The following is a 19095-nucleotide window of genomic DNA, read 5'->3' as shown; positions in this document are numbered from 1 at the left end:
AAGGTTAAGTAGGCTGGAACTCTACTCTTTGGAGTTTAGAAGAATGAGAGGCGATCTCATTGAAACATATAAGATCGTGAGGGGCCTTGATCGGGTGGATGCACCGAGGATGTTCCCAATGATCGGGGAAACTAGAACTAGGGGACATAGTTGCAGAATAAGGGGGGGCTCTTTTAAAACTGAGATGAGGAAGAACTTCTTCACCCAGAGGGTGGTTAATTTATGGAATTCACTGCCCCAGGGAGCAGTGGAAGCAGAAACTTTAAATATATTTAAGACTAAAATAGATGGTTTTTTAGCTGCCAAGGGGATAAGGGGCTACGGGGAGAGGGCAGGGATATGGACCTAGGTATGGTTAGTATAGTAAGACCTGAGTGATCTCCTGGACAAGTGTCGATCGCCTAGATTGGGGTCGGAGAGGAATTTCCCGGATTTTTTTCCCGAATTGGACCTGGGTTTTTATCCGGTTTTTTGCCTCCCCCAGGAGATCACGAGGTTTTTGGGGTGGAGAGGGGTGATAGCGGTATAAAGGGAAGGGTAGTGTCTTGTGTTCTGTGTCTTGTGTCTACTGTTTGTGGGTAAGTGTGTCTGTTTAGTGTTCAGCCATGAGCGAATGGCGGTGCGGGCTCGACGGACCTGGTGGTCTACTCTCGCACCTACTTTCTATGTTTCTATGTTTCTATGTGCCTGGAACGCGCTGCCAGGGATGGTGGTGGAGGCAGATATGATAGTGGCATTGAAGCTTTCAGATAAGCACATGGATGTTCACAGCATGGAGGGATATAGACCACATGCAGGCAGGTTAGATTAGTTTAACGGCATCATTTTCAGCAAAGAAGGTCCTGTTCCTCTGTGCATCATTCTATGATATATATTTTGATCACCTGAAATAGTACACGATAGTTTATCTGAGAACATAAGGAATAAGAGCAGGAGCGTGAAGTATGTCTCAAGCTTGCAGCAACATTCAACCTGCTCATTTCCAATAGGATCCTTGGCTATATTCCCACCTTCTAGCCTATCCAAAAAATCCTCAGCTTCTCCATATCCAGAGTCCAAATTAAATTCTCAAATCCCAAACACATCCAACAATTCAATAGCTACTGCTCTACGAGAAACAACATTGCTTCAAAATCAGTATTAAATGGGCAACAAAGATCTGATTCTCCATCACCCAGCTGTGCAAGTTAACTGAGCAACTTCCTCTACATCTAATGCAAGTTCATTTGGCTCAATGTAATAGCTGTGCATTTTCTACACCAATTCAAACACAACACCATTCTATATTCTTCATTTACTTTCAACTGTTGCCAACATAAAACAATGTTTTGGGGCCAAGAAAAGAACGGGCGCATTTGGAATAGTCCAGTAATACAATAAATCTCAGTCTCTCTCCCTCTTCTAGCTTTCTACCCCCCCCATCCCCCCCCCCCCCTCCTCCCGCCACTACAATGATTCCGAAGAAGGGTCCTGACCTGAAACGTCACCTATCCATGTTCTCCAGAGATGTTGCATGACCAGCTGAGTTATTCCAGCACTGTGTGTTCCAGTCTACTTTATATAGTCTACTATACAGTACACTTGATAAGTCTACTCCATAATACCAGGTCCATTCCATTAACCCACACCACCCTGGCCATAATCTCATTTCACTCCTGGTATCAGGAAGAGGGTATAGGAGCCTGAAAACTGTAACGTCCAGATTCAGGAGTAGCTTCTTCCCTACAACCATCAGGCTATCAAACACTACAACCTCCAAATAAGCTCTGAGCTACATAAACTGTGTGTGTGTGTGTGTGTGTGTGTGTGTGTGTGTGTGTGTGTGTGTGTGTGTGTGCACCCTCACATACATATATATTGAATTTATTATAATTGTTTACTATGTTTACATATCTGTTACACAGTTGGAAGCAAGAATTCAATGTTCTGTTTCGGGACATATGACAATAAAACACTCTTGACGTATGTCGGAATACAGAATGGGGAAGCTTTGGTCATGAGTCAAGTTGGCTTTAACCGCCTGCCAATGGAATACCGATTTACTAATGCTGTGTGGGCAAAAACCACTTCCCCTGTGCAGAGTAAAAATACTCCCCAAAATCTGAGCAAAACCAACGTGTTCCCTTCTGTAAACCATCACATCCCAGGATTTGGAAAAACGTTTGATTTTTTTACTCTTATTAATTAGCCATCGATGCAGACTCACCGTTCCTACCAGAGAACAACTTAGTTTAAATCCGGAATAATCCCTGGCAGTTTGTCACTTCATAATTAACAATAAAAAAGGAGACAAATTGAAATTAAAATTTTGCAACTGGACGAGTTGGGATGGTGGGAACACAAATGGGGCCATTTGGTGATGGAGCAGGATGAAGTTTAAAGAAAAATACATATAGGTTTGTGGAATGTTAACTGTAAAATTGCACATTTGATGTGTCAGCTTTGCTTAGATATTGTTGCATTCTCAGATGTCAGAAAGTTATGCGTTTGTCACCACTGTGACCATTATCTGGGCTGAGATCTGCGCTGAGGCGAAACTTCATTTGTCAGAAACCATATCTTTCAGATTAGATATTAACCCTCGGTCCTGTGCGTATATACTTGTGGATGTCACTATTTCACAGCATTGCTCCTGGTGTCATTGTCTATTTTCAGACCTCAAACAAAAGCCAGCACAGATGTTGAGCCTCTACCTGGCAGTGCTGCCCATAGATCTGCTGCCCAAATGTCTTTCAAAAGTTGTAATTGTAACCACTTCTACAGGTTCCTCTGGCAGCTCATTACAAATAAGGACTACTCACTAATTGAAAAAGTTGCCCCTGAGATCCCTTTCAACTCTCTCCCTCCTCACCTTGTCTATGCTGTCTACTTTTTCCCTTTACCCTGGGAAAGATAAAGGCAGTCACAGCGAAACACTTGGTGGTGGGGGGGGGGGGGGGGGGTACGGATTATTTAGTTTATTTTGTTTTTTCAGTTTAGAGGTACAGCGCAGAAACAGACCCATCCGTCCACTGAGACCGTGTGACCAGCGATCCCCGCATATTTACACCATCCTACGCACACTAGAGCAAATTACAATTTTACCAATCCAATTAACCTACAAACCTGTACGTATTTGGAGTGTGGGAGGAAACTAGAGACCCCGGAGAAAACCCACATGTACACTGGGAGAACGTACAAACTCCACACAGACAGCACCTGAGGTCGGGATCGAACCCAGGTCTCAGGCACCCTAAGGCAGCAACTCTAGCACTGTGCCACCATGCCACTGATTGGCATATTCTCCTGCTCTCACAAAGGCATCTGACCATGAAAGTCCCAGAGCTGTCCATAAAATCCTGCAGATAACAACAGACAACGGTTACATTAAGGAACGTACAAAGGTCCCAGAAGGCAGGAGAAACCAATTATTTCTCAATCAGGAGGCTACAACTATTTTGGGCTTCTCAATGCCTGTTGCCATAGAAATGAAATTGTTGTCCAATAGCCATTATTGTGCCTTAATGGTTTGACTCTCACAAATAAATGAAAGCTAGAAGTTCAACTAAGATGCCTGAATGAATATTTTTCTCCAGTTACTTTACACTGATGTTATAAGCTTGGGAGCAAGGAATGATGAAAAGGCAATACCTGCTGCCTCCGTGCAGAGAATCGTAGGGTGACAAATTACAGTCTCACAAGCTAATTAGTTTCCCAGTCAATATTGTATGATGCCGACACTCCCTTGTAATGAGCTCAAGTTCAAGATGTATGTTCCCTGTGTTATTTAGTTTTAGTCATTAGTTGTCTTAATCCAGGGGTTCCCAACCTTTTTTTGTCCCGTTTACCCCTGGCAACTTTAATAGCACATAATAATGTTATTTCACTTATTTATGAACAACTAATGATGAACAGATACCGGTATACCAGAACCAAACACAATCAGTCAATGTGAAAAAATATGTACAAATCCAGAATCAACAAATTTACCCCCTGGGTTGGTGAAATTTACCTAGCCTGCCCAACCTCTCCCTATAGCTCAGGCTCTCGAGTCCTGGCAACATTCTCGTAAATCTTCTCTGCACCCTTTCCAGCTTGACAACATCTTACCTATAAACAACACTGAACAAAATGCTCTGTATATGGCCTCAAAGGCTGAAGACTTTCCCGGATCAGAAAGTCACCTGACCATGTTCGGCAGAGGTGCGACCTGACCCGAAGTTACTCCAGCACTTTTTGTCTTTTTTGTCCCTAACACACTTGTACATATCGCCCTAGTATCATCTTTCCCACACAGTGTTCTGCTTTCATTCACTTTAGAATTTAAAATATTTATCTGCATATTATTTGGTCACAAGGGAGGACACAAACTAACATGGACTTGGCAAGCCGAGACACTAGTTTGTGTTGCAATTTAATATTGTTACGCCTTTACACATCTCTGTTGTCTTGTGTCACCCTTACTCTGTAATGTTGGACAGAGCCAGCCTCACCCCCACGATTCAGATTGCAACTCAATGAACTACCCATCTTGATTGTTTATGCTTGGTTTTGAAATCATTTCAGAGAAAACATCTGACAAATGAAAGGAAGCGGAAATTGCGGAAAAAAACCCCTACATTTAAACCACATAGGCCAAGTATCCTGAAAAGGTTGCTGAACTGACAACCACTTTTCTTCATTCCAAGTATGTTAGAGTTAAAGGTCTTCTATGGTTTTATGAAACATCCCCTAGACCTATATAAAATGATGAAGGGAATAGATAGAGTTGATCTTTTTTTCCAAGGTGCAGTTGTCAACCACTAGAGAGCATCAGTCTAAGGTGAGAGGGGCAAGGCTTAAAGTAGATGTGTGGGGCAAGTTCTTTTTTTCCCCAAACACACAGAGGGTGGTGGGTGCCAGGAACGCGCTGCCAGGGGTGGCGGTGGGGGCATATGTGATGGTGGTGTTTAGGAGGCTTTTAAAAAAAGGCACAGGGATGTGCAGGGAACACAGGTGGTACAGTGTAAGAGTTGCTACCTTACAACGCCAGAGACTCGGGTTCGAACCTGACTACAGGAGCTGTCTGGGTGGAGTTTGTACGTTCTACCTGTGACCGCGTGGGTTTTCTCCAGGTGCTCCGGTTTCCTTCCACACTCCAAAGACGTGCAGGTTTGTAGGTTAATTGGCTTTTGTAAATTGCTCCTAGCGTGTAAGATGGAACTTGTGTATGGGGGTCGCTGGTCAGTGCGGTCAGTCCAGAGTCAGTGGGCCGAAGGGCCAGATTTGGTGCTGCAGCACTAAAAAATCTACACAAAATCTAGAATGGAGTGATATTAATTATGTGCAGGAAGAGGAGATTATGGTTGGCATCGTGCTCGGTATAGATACTGGCGGCCAAAGTGCCCGTTTCTGTACTGTAGTGTTCTATGCATCCCCTTAGAAAGGAAGACAAGTCTGTGTTCTTATCAAAGTCATATCAGTGCTTTACTGCCTACGAGTTGCTTCTCTATTTTAACGTAACCCACATCTCCTGTTACTTGCACTTTCCTTCAGCCTCTCACACACCTTCCTTCCAACGCCCACATCTCCAGCACCCTGTAACCCAGTTTCCTTCCCCTCCCACCCCTGGTTCCATCTGCCCACCATCCCTCACTGTCTGGTTCCATATCACCTTCCCTACTTATTGGATTCCATCACCTGCAGCCCTTTGGTGCCTCCACTCATCACTTCCCAATCTTTGTCGCCATCTCCACATCTACCTCCTCCAACAGGCTCCCATTTGCCCAACAACTCCTCCTCACCAGGATCCACCGATCACCTGCCAGGTCCTGCCTTGCCCTTTCCTCACCTCTTGATACTGGCCATTTCCCCTCCACACTCTCACCCCTGATGCAGGCTCTCAACCCAAAATGTCCACCATCCTTTTGCCTCTACAGATACTGCCTGACCCGAGTCCCTCCAGCAGCTCAGTTTGTACATCCATTCCTTGAACTTTCCCCATCTAATCCTTAAATAACCATTGCAATAATGTAGAAGAAAGCCATTCATCCCATCATGTCCCACAGACCCAGAGGATAATAAGATAAACATGTCAGCTGGTTTTGGAGTGTGGGAGAAAACCAGAGCACCCGGAGAAAACCCACGAGGTCCCAGGGAAAACTTACAAACTCAGGATTGAACCCAGGTCTCTGGCATTGTACGCAAGCAACCTTACAGCTGCACCACTGTGCTACCCACAATGACAATGAAGCAAAATCCATTTAGCTTTGAAAGTCAACTAATGATCTATATAAATATCAAAATTAAAATAGAACTTGAAAGGAAGTAAGGCCAATAGGTAAGAGGATATAACTAAGAGGGCACCCCTTTCTGAGATGCCAGGTATGTGTGATTGTTTGAACTAGGAAATTGAATAGTTCTCTTAGATTAATAACCAAAAAAACAGTGTCAAGTTTCAGTGAAACATTTGTGTTGTCTAGTCAGTCAGAACCTGTAGGAAATGAAGGAATCATAATGTGATTTTTGAAAATACTGATTTATGAAGGTATAAATCTATAATATGTATGCCTTTCTGCAAATGTTTGAAAATTCCCTTACAGTAACCAGGACTTCATAACCAACATCTTCATAAATGTACAGTGTGCAGTCATTTATTTATCACTAGTTCAATGTAGAATGATTCAATGAAATCCTGCCCGTACTCAACCCCCCGGCTTGTCCATGGCTACTGTAACAATCACATGAAAAGGCATTTCCTGTTCTTAACCACAAAATAGTTCTCTGTTGCATGTAATTTGAATCTCTAGTTAAATATTAGTTTTCATTTGCAAGTGTCCAGTTACCTGTATAACCAAATTCACACTCACTGTTCAGACACATAAATCGTCGGTCTTAATATTTTTCCATTCCCCAAAAATACTAGCACAAGTTTAACATTTCTAGAATGGTGTTTTCAAACTAGGTAAAACCAGAAACACATTTTAACCAACAATCTTGCTATCAACTCCAACACTTAAGTGATGCAGCTGGTAGATCCGCTGCCTTATAGCATCAGAGACCAGGGTTCGATCCTGACCTCGGGTGCTGTCTGTGTGGAGTTTGCATGTTCTCCCTGTGACCGCATCAGTTGCTCTGGTTTCCTCCCCACATTCCACAGAAGTGCAGGTTTGTAGGATAGAAGGTCTCTGTAAATTGCCCCTGTTAGATCACAGAAGGCAGGGGAGAAGGGGAATCATCAACACCAAGGAGGTGGGAATGAAGGCAAGTGCAGTCCTGGTAATGGGGACTTTGTGGGTTTCAAATCCACCTCTCCCGGAGTGGGTTGGCTGCTTACCACTGGTGCCTCATTCATATCCCTAGTGGTCACTCATTTTAAATTCCCACTCCTTCCCCATGTTCACCGGTATCAAACACTCCCATTCGTTATAACAGGCGAACACAGGTGACCACGGAACTCAGCTACAGAAATGTGCGGTGAAATGGCAGATGGAGTTTAATCCGAGCAAGTATGACGCATTGCATTTTAGGAGGTCAATTATAGAGGGAAAACCTACAATTAATGGCATGACCCGTAACAGCGTTGATGGGCAGAAGGGTCTGGGATCCTTCGCTGCGTTGTTCTATGTTTTAGGTATCTTGGAGTTATGCTGTCACAGAATCATACAATGTGGAAACAGGCCCTTTGTCCCAGCTTGGCCATGCCGACTAAACTCGTCCCACCTGCCTGCATGTAGTCCATATCTTTCTAAACCCATCCTATCCATGTAACTGTTCAAACTTTTTTAAAATGTTGTGATAGCCCCTGCCTGAATCCGAGTCAAGTCTATGACTCCCTGAAAGTGGAAGCACAAGCAGATACGGTGGTAAAGAAGGTATATGGCATGTTTGCCTTCATCTATTGGGGGTTTGAGTGGGGAACCTATGTTACAGCTGCATAAATCTGTGGCTAGGCTACATGTGGACTACCTTGTGCAGTTCTGGTCCCTGAAACCATTACCATTCCCTCAACTACAAAACCGCCTCCTTTTTAATTAGTACCTCCCCTCACAGTTTAAAAAAACTGTATTGTCAATAATGCATAAAGGCCTGCAGCTATGGATATAAAAATAACATGTTCCTCTTTTTTTTAACTTCCTACCTATTTCCAATGCATTGCAAGCTTACCTATAAACTCTGCAACCCCAAATCATTCAAATTCCTTGTTTTTGTTTTTTTACACGTTGGGGGTGGGGGGGGGGGGGGGGGGGAGGGGGGGGGGGGGGGGGGAGAATTGATGACAATACGGAAATATGGAAAGACTAAAATTGGTTTAAATTAGTGTAGGTGGGTGGTTAATGGTGACTGTGGACTCTGGGCCAAAAGGCTTGTTTTCATTCTGCATCTTTATTTATTTCATGTTGTGTTTGCCACTTTAATTATTTTGTTATATTTAAACCAGAACCCGCTTCCTCAATGCCCTAAGGTATAGACCTCCATTTCACCCCAGTTCACTGCTTTAAATTCACATCCATGCCCCACAACTTCAGGAGCATTACCACCACTGTCAGAAGGGCAAGTGTTCCACCATCACTACTGATACAATCTTTCTAGGCCATCATTTCAATCCTCTACTAAGAAAGTGCAACATTTCAGAGAAGTTAAACTGACCCTATCTTCCATCTCACCACAATGTAAATAAGTATTGGAAACGGTGCAGGTTATTCCTGGAGTTCTTGCCAAACTCACGCCCTTCAACCAAACAGATTCTTTTTTGTTTGTGGAACTTTGACGTTTGCTGTTTGCAAATTGACCATTTGAAAATTGCTTATCTTTTGTAAACCATAATCAGCAGTTCCTCGTTTCTTCTTTGTATTTTCGCTTTCATTGCTCTAAAATTTCAAAAGTCGATGCTTGCAAAATACGCTGGAATATTCACGTGCCACATGATTGTGTTTGTTTTACTTTCCTTCATGCTCTTCTCAAATAAGTAATATTGGAATATGGGTGTTGGCAGCAAAGTTTGTATTTATTATTCACCATCAGTTTCCTTATCAGCGATTCTGTTAGTGGAGTAATTCTCCTCCAGATAAGCCATGCACAGTTTGAAAACTGGTCATCGTGCCCCAGTAAAAGTTACCTCCTCCACCATTCTTTGCAGCTAGCCTCTGCTTTATCATTTAGCACTTCTTAGCCTTTCATTTGCCTGTACAGGAACCCTTCCTCAGTCCTACCAACAGTGCCATAAGCAGCAATTCTTCCTCAACAAAATCTTTCAAAACAGTGTACAATTCTCACCGAGGCCTTTTGAAGGACACCTGTTATGCTGCCCTTTGAACAGCAGAATACAAGGTTGGAGTCTGGGTTGGATTATTAAAAGTAAAATACATTTGTGCAGGTACATGTATAGGAAAGGTTGAGAGAGATATGGAACAAATGCGGGCAAATGAGAAGGGGTATATTGGTCGGCATGGACACATTGGGTTGAAGGGCCTGTTTATGTGCTACATATCTCTATAACAAATGAACCCCAAATGAATAGAATCATCGAGGCACATGGAGCAGCAACAGACACTATGGCCACCAAGACCATCCAAGAACCCATTCACACTAATGTGTAAGAAGGAACTGCAGATGCTGGTTTAAAGCAACAATAGACACAAAAGGCTGGAGTAACTCAGCGGGACTGGCAGCATCTCTGGAGAGAAGGAACGGGTGACATTTCGGGTCTGAAGAAGGGTCTCGACCCGAAATTCATTGTGGAATTCATTGCCACAGACTTATGTGGAGAAGGCTGGAGAATGGGGTTTAGAGGGAAAGATAGATCGGCCATTATTGAATGGCGGAGTAGACTCAATTGGCCGAATGGTCTAATTCTGCTCCCTTAATTTGTGAACTTATTATTGATACTTTTATTAAGACTGGCATTGGGAATGAAACGATGGGCCTGGAAGCATTTAAGACCATAGAACACTACAGCATAGGATCGGTTCTCCAACCAACAATGTTTGTGTTGAACATGATGCCTCGTAAAATTGATTTAATCTGGCTGAACAAGATCAATACTGCTCTATTCCCAGCATTTCCATGTGCCTGTCTAAAAGCCTCTTAAACACCACTATCGTATCTGCCTCCACCACCACCTCTGGCAGTGCATTCCAGTCCCTCACCACACTCCATTAAAAAAACATGCCCCGCACAACTCCATTACACTTCCCCCTCTCACCTTATAGTAATGCCCTCTAGTTTGGGACATTTCCACCCCGGCAAAAAGATTCTGACTGTCAACGCTCTCTATGACTCTCATAATGTTATATACTTCTACTAAGTCTCCCCGCAACCTCCGAAGTTCCAGAGAAAACAATCCAAGTCTGCCCAGCTTCTCCCTGTAGCTAAAACCCTGTAATCCAGGCAGCATTCTGGTAAACCTCCTCTGCACCTTCTCCATAGCCTCCACATCTTTCCTGTAATGGGGCAACCAGAACTGCACGCAATATGCAGCCTAACCAAAGTCCGACAGAGCTACAGGGATTATTGAAGACTTGTTGAGCAATGAGATGGTTATGGTTTGGGCTTCAAAGCAGAGGAGGCTGGAAAATATAAATAAACACCACAAACAGTACTTAAAAACCACAATCATAAGAAAGAATTAGAGCTTCAAACCAGTGAGAAACATACCAGTACTTCTTTCCTATTTCTCTTTCATTTTACAGTTGTATTTTCCATTCACATGAGAGGAGGGCCATCAACATTGCTCAAACCTATCTAATGCCCTCACTGAAAGCACTAAATAACCAAGGGTACAGATTCACTTCAACTAGAACCGTAAACATGCAGCAGTTTCTTTATTTTTCAAGCTCGTCTTTTCTGAGCCACTTTAAAAAAACAGAAATCTTTTGTCCGCATCCAACATGCCAAATAGAGAGAAGCATTTTCAATGCAACCTCCAACTCAATCAAAGTGGAAAAACCTGGGAATGAACAGGAAATACCACCTGCAAAACTGCAGCAAGACTAACTGAAAGGTGTGAAACACATCATGAAACTCTTTCAGCAATTACATTTCTGAACTGGTAATTCTTTAACAAAAAAGATCAAACTGCTGGAGGAACTCAGTGAATCTAGTAGCATCTGGGATGCAGAGGGATCATCAACATTTCAGATCAAGACCCTGCCTTTAGTAATACATTTGCAGGCTCATTATCACAATACATAATACACAAGCCAACATAATCAAAGACCTTTGCCACCCTCCGGTTCTTCCTCGACCAGAGGAGCAACCTATACCCAGCCACTGACACACTCCTCCGCCTAGCGGAGTTGGTCCTCACCCTCAACAACTTTACGTTTGACTCCTCCCATTTCCTCCAAACACAAGGCGTAGCTATGGGCACACGCATGGGCCCCAGCTACGCCTGCCTCTTTGTCGGGTACATTGAACAATCCTTGTTCAATACGTACCAGGGCCCCATCCCCGACCTCTACCTCCGTTACATTGACGACTGCTTTGGGGCCACCTCCTGCACCTACACACAACTGACTGACTTCATCCACTTCACCACCAACTTCCATCCAGCACTCCAATACACCTGGACCATTTCCGACACTTCCCTACCATTCCTTGACCTCACCATCTCCATCGCAGGGGACAGACTCCTGACCGACATACACTACAAACCAACTGACTCACATGGCTATCTGGACTACACGTCTTCCCACCCTGCCCCCTGTAAAGACTCCATCCCCTACTCCCAATTCCTCCGCCTACGCCGCATCTGCTCCCAGGATGAGACGTTCCACACCAGGGCATCGGAAATGTCCTCGTTCTTCAGGGAACGGGGATTCCCCTCCGCCACCATAGATGAGGCTCACACCAGGGTCTCATCCATACCCCGTAACACTGCTCTCTCTCCCCATCCCCGCACTCGCAACAAGGGCAGAGTCCCCCTAGACCTCACCTTTCACCCCACCAGCCGGCAAATACAACAAATAATCCTCCGCCATTTCCGCCACCTCCAACGTGACCCCACCACTCGCCACATCTTCCCATCTCCCCCTATGTCTGCCTTCCGCAAAGACCGCTTCCTCCGCAACTCCCTCGTCAATTCTTCCCTTCCCACCCGCACCACCCCCTCCCCGGGCACTTTCCGTTGCAACCGCAAGAAATGCAACTCCTGTCCCTTCACCTCCCCCCTCGACTCCATTCAAGGACCCAAGCAGTCGTTCCAGGTGCGACAAAGGTTCACCTGTATCTCCTCCAACCTCATCTACTGCATCCGCTGCTCTAGATGTCAGCTGATTTACATCAGGGAGACTAAGCGGAGGTTGGGCGATCGTTTCGCCGAACACCTCCGTTCAGTCCACAATAACCTACCTGAACTCCCGGTGGCTCAGCACTTCAACTCCCCCCCCCCATTCCCAATCCGACCTCTCTGTCCTGGTCTCCTCCATTGCCAGAGTGAGCAACACCGGAAATTGGAGGAACAGCACCTCATATTCCACCTGGGTTGCTTGCGTCCGGATAGGCATGAACGTTGAATTCTCCCAGTTTTGCTAGCCCTTGCTGTCTCCTCCCCTTCCTTAACCTTCGAGCTGTCTCCTCCCATCCCCCCGCCCTCGGGCTCCTCCTCCTCCCTTTTTCCTTCCTTCTCCCCCCCCCACCCCCCATCAGTCTGAAGAAGGGTTTCGGCCCGAAACGTCGCCTATTTTCTTCGCTCCATAGATGCTGCTGCACCCGCTGAGTTTCTCCAGCATTTTTGTGTACCTTCCTTCTCTGCTCATGTTGGGTAGAAGGTACAGAAACTTTACAGTGCACATCACCAGACTCAGGAACACCTTTCCCCTCTTATCATGCTTTTGAACAGTATTTGGTTTGATTGTATGTACATACAGTATTATCTTGGCATGCAAAATAAAGCTTGTTATTGTTCATCGGTACATGTGACAACAATAACCCAAAACCTAGTAAGAAATGTTGTGACAATTTGAAAGCATCGTCAATATGTTATGGATAGTTTAGTTTAGAGATACAGTGCGGAAACAGGCCCTTCGGCCCACTGAGTCTGCGCTGACATGCTAGGGATTAACCAAATTAACCAAAGTCAATTAATCTATAAACCTGCAAACATTGAGTATGGGAGGAAACCGGAGCATCCACGCAGCCACAGGGAGAACGTACAAACTCCGTACAGACAGCACCCGTGGTCAGGATCGATCGCAGGCGCCACCTTGCCACCATATTTTTCTAGCTAATAATTCAGCTATCTTTAGTTGGGAACAATCTATACTGCTTAAAATGATCATTACATGCCTCTCGCCATTTTAGATTATCCGAGTAATACATGCAGGACATATTTAAACATCTGAAAAAAACAAAAAACAAATGGGAGTTGAATTGCTAATATCAAAAGAAGAGAAAATATAAGAACTGAGAGCAGAACTGGTAACATTTTGTGTCGAGACCGTTCTTCGGTATGAAGGAGGGGAGAAAGCTGTCTCGACCTCCATCTCCAATTTGTCCCCCTCCTGCTCCAAGCAGTCTGAAGAAGGTTCCCGACCTGAAATGTTGGCTGTCCATATTCTCCACAGATGCTGCCTGACCTGTTGAGTTACTCTAGCACTTTGTGTTTTGCTCAAGATTCCAGCATCTGCAGTCTGATGTCTCTGTTCCATCTTTTACTTGTATTGCAACACCTTTATCAAAGATGCAATGCAAATGAACTGCGGATGCTGGTTTATACCAATGATAGACACAAAATGTTGGAGTAACTCAATGGGTCAGGCAGCATCTATGGAGAAAATGGACAGGTGTTGTTTTGGGTCAGGATCCTTTTTCACAATGAAGACTTCTGACCAGCTGAGTTACTCCTACATTTTGTATCTACCTTTAATCACAGGATTCAACCTGGTGAACTTTGAGCAGCTTCCAAAGTCAGTACATTCCTCCTTACAAATAATCTAGAGGCATATTACAAGGAAGCAGAACAACCCAAGTGATATTCAACTCACAACCTGTACTTTGTAGAACCATCATTCCAATTCCTGATCTCAGAAGCACCTCCTATATCTACATTCCTATATTCAAGACTTAGTGCTCACATCCATGTCCAACTTTCTTGGTTCTTTAATTTAATTTCCTCATTATCTCCTGGCTTTGGTGGCTACACAGAGATACCTATTCACAGTCTTGGGAGGCAACAGTATCTTTTCCAAGTTGGCATCCAAGGCTGATAATACAAAGCCTCCCAGTAAATGTTGCTTGGTTTCACCTCAGATCTAGGTCCCAGCAGCCACACTTCAACAATGGTATAAATATTGAATGTTCCAACTTTAGGCAACTTCTAGAAACACCCAGCCCCTTTTCCCCCTAAACTCTGTCTGACCTTGCACTGGTTTCAGGACCCAAGCAGTCGTTCCACGCGACAGAGGCTCACCTGCACCTCCTCCAACCTCATCTATTGCATCCGCTGCTCTAGATGTCAGCTGATCTACATCGGTGAGACCAAGCGTAGGCTTGGCGATCGTTTCGCCGAACACCTCCGCTCGGTCCGAATTAACCAACCTGATCGCCCTGTGGCTCAGCACTTCAACTCCCCCTCCCATTCTGAATCTGACCTTTCTGTCCAAGGCCTCCTCCATGGCCAGAGTGAGCACCACCGGAAATTGGAGGAGCAGCACCTCATATTCCGCTTGGGCAGTCCACACACCAGCGGCTTGAACATTGACTTCTTCAATTTCCGGTAGCCCTTGCTGTCTCCTCCCCTTCTCAGCTCTCTCTCAGCCCACTGGCTCCTCCTCCTCCTTTCTTCTCCACCCCCCCCCCCCCCCCCATATCAGTCTGAAGAAGGGTTTCGGCCCAAAATGTTGCCCATTTCCTTCACTCCACAGATGCTGCCGCACCCGCTGAGTTTCTCCAGCCTACCTTCGATTTTCCAGCATTTGCAGTTCCTTCTTGAACACTGGTTTCACCCCTGCCCCTACGTTCCTTCCACTGACTACACAACGTTCACCCTTTCTGTCCCCTCACTTCACAATGCGCAACTATCCTTTTGGGCTCACACCTATTTTTTTCCATCTCTGACCTTTGTCCAGCAATTTGGCTCTCAATAACCCAATCAGTCTGAAGAAGGATCCTGACCTGAAACTTCACCTATGTTCTCTAGAGATGCTGTCTGACCTGCTGAGTTAGTCCAGCACTTTGTGCCTTTCTTTGGTAAACAAGCATCTGCAGTTCCTTATTATAACACTTCACCAGTGCCTGGATATCGGACCCAGGCCCAGTGGAATACACATGCATGTGCCAAGACCACCCTACCCCTGCATACATACATTTAACCCCCTTGTCCCACCACCAGTCATCCCACTACTTTCCTCTCCTCCCTCCACTCATCACCCATCCCACATTCCCCTCTTATATCATCCCTCCCCCTCCCCTCCTCTTCCCTTTCTCCATCTTTCCTTCCCTCTCCCCCCTCTCACTTTCCTTCCCCTCCCCTTCTACCCACATCGCTCCCATTTAGTTTACATTTCACACCCCCTCCTCTCTCCTTATCTAACAGTGTTTCTCCTTTCCTCCTCTGGCCCCTGCCACTTACTCCACCCACCTGCCAGTCACCCTCCCCTCTATTGACCAGTTATCTGCCTCCGACTCCAATCAGCCTGAGGAAGGATTCTCCGGACCCGAAACATCATCCCTTCATTTGGTGCTGCCTGACCCACTGAGTTCCTCCAGCACTTTGTGGTCTGCTCAAGCTTCCAGCACCTGCAGTTTCTTGTGTCTCCAAGATAGTAGAACGAAAGACCACTTAAAGCGCTTCATCAAAATAAACGCGAGCAGCCGAATCAACAGTTCCACAATCAAAGAGAAAGATAAATAGAAGTGGAACTCACCAGTTAAAATTCATCGACAGGTGCAGTTGTCTTTGATTCCCAGTTCCAACTCTGAACGGGACACTTAAGTAAAGGGAACTCCAATATTAAACAATTCTGGACAGAAAGCTCGAAGACTCATCTCCACCAGACAAGAGCGAGGTCCGATTAGCAGCCGAGTTATCCGGTGTTTTGGGGTTGGTGTTAACCAACTGTAGACTCTCATTGGCCCCGCTGTCGCCCGTCCAACAATGCAACCAGTGAAAGATCACCAGTGAAAGTGAGCGCGTATCTCCGGGTATTTTTTTGCGGAGTAGAGGCAATAAATGGTTTTCAAGCAGACAACCTCCCCGGCCCCGAACCTGTAGCATAGTTCCATCGGCTAGATGGATACAAATGCAACGGAATCCCGAATCAAAGTTCACCCTTTCGTTATTTACTTGGAAATATCTAAGGATTGTTTTCCAAGTTTGACAACGTAATAAAGGGCCCGATTTGCATGAAATTCATCAATGGATTTGAAAATGTCCATTAACTCGATACCCGGGAGAGAAATTTAAACTTATCTTAAAATCCCAAAACGATAGTGTTCCAGATACTGGAAAACTGAGACGGAAACAGAAAATGCGGGAAACACCCCCCATTTTCCAGCCTTTTCTCCCAGTTTTGACCAAGGGTCCTTGACCTGAAAGGGAAGCAAGAGTTGACATTTCAGAAAAAAAGACTCTCGGTCAGAATTAGGAATCAATCAATCAAATACTTTATTGTCATTCAGAAATACACCAATAAATGCAAGTCTGAAATAAATTTCGTTGCATCTGGGTCCCCGTGCAACATAAAATAACAAGTTCAAGTTCAAGTGAGTTTATTGTCATGTGTCCCTGATAGGACAATGAAATTCTTGCTTTGCTTCAGAACACAGAACATAGTAGGCATTTACTACAAAACAGATCAGTGTGTGCATATCCCATAATATAAATATATACACACATGAGTAAATAAAATGATAAAATGCAAATAACAGATAATTGGTTATTAATAATCAGAGTTTTGTCCAAGTCAGGTTTAATAGCCTGATGGCTATTAAATGGATAAAAAGATAAAATAGACAATTGTGGCGGCACATTACATGGAATTCAAGAGTCTGATGGTTCGGGGAAAGAAGAATGGGAGAGAAAGCTGGAAAAGAGAGGTGGGGGCAGGACAAAGCCTGGCAAGTGATAGATGACAGATAAGACACAAAGTGCTGGAGTAACTCAGTGGGGCAGGCAGCATCTTTGGAGAAAAAAGGAAGGGTGATGATTAGGGTCCCGACCCGAAACGTCACCCATCCTTTTTCTCCAAAGATGCTAGCTGACCTGCTGCGTTGCTCCACTTTGTGTCTAACTTCAGTATATACTAGCATGTGTAGCTCCTTTCTACACTAGTGATGGGTCGATACAAGTGAGGGGGGGGGGGGGGTGTCTTTTTCAGCTGTTTCCTCTCTATTACAATCAGTCTGAATAAGGTTCCTAACCCAAAATAGACAATAGACAATAGGTGCAGGAGTAGGCCATTCGGCCCTTCGAGCCAGCACCGCCATTCAATGTGATCATGGCTGATCATCCCCAATCAATACCCCGTTCCTGCCTTCTCCCCATATCCCCTGACTCCGCTATTTTTAAGAGCCCTATCTAGCTCTCTCTTGAAAGCATCCAGAGAATGTAGTCTGACTATTCCCTCCACAGATGCTGCCTGACAAGTGGAGTTTATTTTATTTTAGTTTAGAGATACAGTGTGGAAACAGTTCCTTCGAGTCCGCGCTGACCAGCATTCACCGATACACTAGTTCAATCCTACACACTAGGGGCAATTTTTACAGAAGCCAATTAGCTGTAAGTAACTGAAGTGCCAGCCCACCAGCTATGACTTAGTGAACTACCAGCCCACCAGCCATGACTCACTGAACTGCAAGTCCAAGAATACATCCACAATGTCCATTCTAGCCCTCTGGAAACCAGTCCCTTCAGCCCACAACACCCAGACTAGCGCTCCAGAGGTTCATGCAAGGATAGACTTTCCTCCTTCATGGCTGTGATCTATAAACAAAGATGAAAATGTCTAAAATTGATTGTCCATCCTCTCCCCCTTCTCTCTCACATTCTGTCACCTGGCTTGGCAGAATTTCTGGCAGTTTCTGAGCTGCCAGCCCACCAGGCCTGAGTTACTGAGCTGCCAGCCTGCCAGGCCTGAGTGACTGAGCTGCCAGGCCTCAGTGACTGAGCTGCCAGCCCAAGAATCCATTTGGCCCACAATGTCCATACTAGCCCTCTGGAAACCAGTCCCATTGGTCCACACCACCCTTGCTAGCACTCCAGAAAGCTTCCCCTCCACCCCCCCTCATATCACCTCCTAATTTATTTCCTACATACATCTCCTCCAGGCATTTCAGTTGTGATTAACTAGCTTTCAACTTCCTTTTTCAACTGAAACTACCATCTCTGGCAATCTTTGGTCTCCACCCTATAATAAACATTCCCCCTGTTCTCTCCATGCCTCCCCTTCTCTGCAGGTTAGATTTTAAACTTTGTAATTCAACATCAACATCATACTTTATTAGCCACGTATATTTTGCAACATACGAGGAATTTGATTTGCCGTACAGTCATACTAATAAAAAGCAACAGAACACACAAAATACATTTTAACATGAATGTCCACCATATTGTGCGCTTGCCACCATCGGTCCGGGCCATGGCGATAATGATCAGGAAGTCATGTTGTAACTTGATAAAACTTTGGTCAGGCCACATTTGGAGTTTTGTGTGTAGTTCTGGTTGCCCCATTACCGGAAGGATGTGAAGACTTTGGAGGCGGTACAGAATAAATTTACCAGAATGATGCCAGAAAAAACCATGTCCAACTTCTAATGTTGGTAATTGTTGGAATAATTGTTGAGTTAGTGTGACCTTAAATCACATGTTTACATCTGATAGCACTTTGCGGTAAGTAACTGTTTCGCAACTAGAGTTTACACACTTTACTGTGTTGTATTCCATTAGCCGCTTCCAATCCAATCTGTCAACCTGTCCAAGTCTTTCAGCAGACACCCTGCTTCCTCAACACTACCTGCCACTCCACCCATTTTCATATCATCCACAAACTTGGCCATAAAGCCATCAATTCCATCATCTGAATCATTAACATATAACATATTCATAAATGTGCTGTGTATACTCTCCTATAACAAAGTGAATGGAGGTGTGCAGTTCAGTCTCAATTGAGGGGTCTTGGATTCCACACTCATAGCTCC

The 19095-nt window shown here is 44.8% G+C and overlaps 1 protein-coding gene across 1 annotated transcript in view; it reads right to left on the bottom strand.

The window, feature by feature from the left end:
• Positions 1-16025, bottom strand: part of pik3r6 (phosphoinositide-3-kinase regulatory subunit 6) — a 57369-nt gene extending 41344 nt beyond the window's left edge. Inside the window, exon 1 of the mRNA XM_033044745.1 lies at positions 15825-16025. The gene's annotated coding sequence lies outside the window, so the exon portion shown is untranslated. The remainder of the gene's footprint in view (positions 1-15824) is intronic.
• Positions 16026-19095: the final 3070 nt, after the last annotated feature.

Source organism: Amblyraja radiata, chromosome 26 (assembly GCF_010909765.2).
Source record: "Amblyraja radiata isolate CabotCenter1 chromosome 26, sAmbRad1.1.pri, whole genome shotgun sequence".
Taxonomy (NCBI): Eukaryota; Metazoa; Chordata; class Chondrichthyes; order Rajiformes; family Rajidae; genus Amblyraja; species Amblyraja radiata.
This window is presented reverse-complemented; position numbering and strand designations above follow the sequence as displayed.